General features: G+C 38.7%; 1 long non-coding RNA gene across 1 annotated transcript in view; it reads left to right on the forward strand.

The window, feature by feature from the left end:
- The first annotated feature begins 1,729 nt into the window (after positions 1 to 1,729).
- The window catches only part of LOC138173740 (uncharacterized), a 94,003-nt gene continuing 91,470 nt past the window's right edge, over positions 1,730 to 4,262 (forward strand). Inside the window, exons 1-2 of the long non-coding RNA XR_011171502.1 lie at positions 1,730 to 1,822; positions 2,265 to 2,502. This is a non-coding gene — a long non-coding RNA (uncharacterized lncRNA). The remainder of the gene's footprint in view (positions 1,823 to 2,264; positions 2,503 to 4,262) is intronic.

Consider the following 4,262-nt stretch of genomic DNA (forward strand, 5'->3'; position numbering starts at 1 on the left):
AATTTTGTTGTGAGGAGTCCACGGACTTCACCAGGGTGCCATGACCCAAAAAAGTTTCAGAACCCTGTATTAGAGAATTATGTAGTGCACTGAAATGGTAAGTGACTTGCCCAGGGTCGCACATCCAGTATGTGTTAGAGAGGAGACAATTCCATCTTTAGGACTTCAGTGCCACCTCTCTCCACCTACCACACAGTAGGTAATTCATGAATGCTTTCTGACTGTCTACATTTTAAAAAGAGGAAAATGAGGCTTCAGGTAGTGAGATGATTTGCTTAAAGTCACTCTACATTATTAGGTGTCAGAACCTGGATATATCCAAGGCTTCAAGGTTCATGACCAGTAATATATCCACTACAGCATGGTGCTTACTATAAATAACACCTGTTTTTCTTCTTTTTGATATTTGTTGTGTAGAACAACTGTGTACAGAACAACTCAGGTGATTCTGGCCATCATCTAACTGAAGCACAAATGGTTATTATTCTTTTTATTATCCAAACAATTTTATCAACCCCCCTCCCCACTTCCCATTCTATTGGGTAGACCTAGCTTTTTATTAATTCATGCAAAGATTTGCTCAATTTAATTAAAGAAACAGTCCTTTCTTGTTCTTCATGTACTATGAAACCGAGCACCTAGTTTTAAAATATTATGGTCAATTCTACATATAAATCTTGCACAGGTAATGAACATATTCTTTAGATTGCAAGAAGGCCTGGACACTTATCTTATTCTTTAAGATAAAATACCACATCCATATAATGCATTACTAAGCTTTCTTCTCTATATATACATTGCCTGGAATCCCATTTTCCATTAAATAATAATCATTGTAATTAATAGACTGGTTATTTTATCTCCTTAATCTGGTTACAGTAATTTGTCAAAGGTATGCAAATGAATGCTAAAAAAAAAGCAGCTCATTCTTATTTTCTAAAGGGTGTGTGTGTCGCTATTCAAATAGTAATTCCCTATCGAATTTAATAAGATACCTTACTCCATATAATTCTTTGAAAGAAAAGCCACTGAATGTTTTACCTCTCCTACACCCTATTTGATATGTTTTAGATTAATTTCTCTTTTAGTTAGTGATTGCTAATGGGTTTATAGACTGCCCAGAATTCTAGCATTGCCCAAATGGATAGAGTAGGATTTATCCCTGGGTTTTCATGGTGTCTCCTCTCAAAGTGGTCTTTGAATGAATGTAATGCCCTGTAATGATGCTGATCATTCACACAAAGCATGTCTGCCTTGGTGAAAACAGCTCATCCCACCTTAAATCTGATGAGTAGGTTTGGTTTCCAGCATTGTAGCTTTGGTGTGCTGGACAGTTGTAGTTGAAGTCAAAAGACTTGGCTTCAAGTTATAACATTGCCACTTCTTAACCTTATGACCTTGAGCAAGAATCACTCCTTCAACTGTCTCAAATTTTTCAGAGACACTCAAATTTTTCTCTCTTCTTACCCCTCCCTTATTCTCTTTCTAATCCACAAATTTTCTCACCAACACAATAGTCATTGGAGGTAATTGTTGTTATTATTCCTATTTTATAGATGGGGAAACTGAGACTGAGGGAGATTATGTGACTTGTCCAGAGTCACAGAGCTAGAAAGTGTCTGAGGCTGGATTTGACCTCCCATCTTCCTGAATCCAAATCCAAGAAGACCACTATCCATTACACTACCTAGTTATTTACCTAATATCCCCTGTATCTTGTTTAAAAGGTTCATGCACCCTCCTGGGAACATGTATACCCCAAGTTGGGAACCAGTAGATCACACGATTTCTCTGTTCCTTCCCAGCTCTGGAACACTCAAAGGTGAGGTCATTTTTCCTTTTTATCTTTGTATTCCCAGTGCCTAGCATGGCACTTTGAGCATAGTAGGTACTTTATGTCTGATGGACTGAATCAAATGGAATTTAATTCAAACGTGCTTTTACCAATGTATGTCCCTCATCCATGCAAAGCATTCAGACAGTATAAAGCATTCCCTAGCAAAGATTCTGTAGGCACCAAGTTGAAAAGAACCTGATTAATGATAGCACCTGAGATAAGTGGCACTTTAACCAACCTTAACTGTTGATGTATGATGACATAATGTCCCCTCCAATTAATGACAAGGATATAAAACACCTGTATTTAGCAGAGCAGATGCTGCTTTTATGGTTAGATGCACAGAGTAAATTGACTTCTAAAGGACCATCTATAACTTACTTTCCTATTATTTGTTTCTATATTTGTTTCATTATGTATGTTATAGGTGGAAGATGAAATTTAACCTCAGATTCTGCACCTGTGCAACTGAGGGATATATGCAAGCTTGTGATTTAACTAAAGACAACTTCTACAGCACAAATGCAGCAGAAGGCGACAGTAACCTTTTCTGTTCAGAGGGTGCCTTTCATCCCAGGAGAGCCCAGAATGTTCAGGATGGATTAATAATCAATCACTTACTATTTATTGGGTACTGACTGTATTCAAGACACTGAGAAGTTATGGTGAGTACTAAGAAGTAGAAGGAATATTCCCTTGGGGGTCTTATAATCTAGCTGTGGAAATTATATACACATATTAAAAGGTAAATGGCACAAGGCGATTCATGATATGTGTCCAATGAATAGCATAGACAATGAACTGCAGCATGAGGTAGTGGATAGGATAGTGGACTTTGAGTCAGAAAGACTTGGGTTCAAATCCTGCCTCAGGTTAAGTCCTTAATTTTTCTGGTCCTCAGTTTCTTCATCCATAAAATGAGTGGGTAGTACTCTATGTCCTCTAAGTTCTAAATCTATGCTTTAAGAATACTATAGGAGAGCTCACCAAGGGGGATGTTCTGTAGGAAAGATGGGACCAGCTTGATGAAGAGAAGGAATGTGGGGGTGGGGCTGAGGGTGGGGGAGGAAGAGGAAGGTGAGCCCTGTGAGTAAAGTATCATAGAAATGAGACTCTCAGGGCTATCAGCCCAAGTGAATGGACAGAAGCAGTCACGCTGACCATCTCACGGCTGGTGAACAATAGATCTGAGGAGGAATAGTGTCCCAGATGCCAGTTACCTCCTGAACCTTCAGAAAAAGCTATTTTTCCCTAGCCATTATTTTAGTCCTTTTAGAAGATAAAGAAGGGATGTGGATTATGACTTATTTCTGGCTCATGAACTTTTGTAGTCTTTCAAGACCATGGATTCTAACTTATCTCTACCTTATCCCTAAGGTACAGTTGAAAGGCTGGCTGTTTAGCAGTAGGTGGGTGTATAAAAAGACAACCTGCGTTTTAAATGTAAAGTTAAAAGACAGTCTCCTTCTCTTGCCTGACTGTGTCGACACTTAAAAACAGCAGCATCAACAACACTAGTTTAGATACTCTTATGGGAGATCATGATCTCTTACACGTTACTGGGTACTACCTTGCTGGAGAATTGACTCAGAGGATAGGAGGGCAAGAACTGTTTGGCATCTCACATTCTTGGCTATTCTGCTACTTCAGTTACTGGGCATAGTTAGAAAATGCTGAAGAAACATAGCTTTGATTGGCTTGTACCTAGAGCACATATCGAGAATGTGCTGAATCTTAAGGTAACATCAGCTTTTGGGGCACTCACATCCTGCTGTTGCCTCTTACTTAGTTTGCAGCCCACTGAAATCTCTAGGTAATCTGGAAAAGATAGCTCATGCACAAAAGAAACAGTGCATTTGACTAGATTTTGTCTCTTGTCCTTTGGAGGAACTCCTTAGTGAAGGTCCTTCATTTATTTACCTTTTCTTTGTTCCCCTTGTCCACAGATAAATAACTACAAGGTAATTTGAGGAGGGACTGAGCACTAACAACTAGCTACTTTAGCAAAGGCTTCTCATAGGAAAAGATACCTGATCTGAGCCTTGAAGTAAGTTAGGATTTCTAAGAGGGGGAGATGAGAAGAAACTGTATTCCAGCCATGTCAGGCAGCCTGTGAAAAGGCAAGAAGACAGGACATGGCATATGGATTTCAAGACAGCATGTAGACCAGTTTAGTTGGAAGATAGAGTGTATGAAGGGAAATAATGAGAATTACTTGGAAAAGTCGGTGAGGCCCAAATTCTAGAGGAATTTAAGACCAGGTTGAAGGGTTTATATTTTAACAATACAACAAATTTTTGTTTAAGAAGAAATTGGACATAGTGGAGAGTGTGCTGGACTTGAAGTCAGTAAGAGCTAAATTAAAATTCTATCTTAAATCCCTACTAGTTGTATAAACTTAGATGAGGCATGTAAACTTTTCTTT

The sequence above is a fragment of the Petaurus breviceps genome, unplaced genomic scaffold (assembly GCF_028583685.1).
Source record: "Petaurus breviceps papuanus isolate PSGF00001 unplaced genomic scaffold, PetGlider_PUasm1.0 129, whole genome shotgun sequence".
NCBI classification, from domain to species: Eukaryota; Metazoa; Chordata; class Mammalia; order Diprotodontia; family Petauridae; genus Petaurus; species Petaurus breviceps.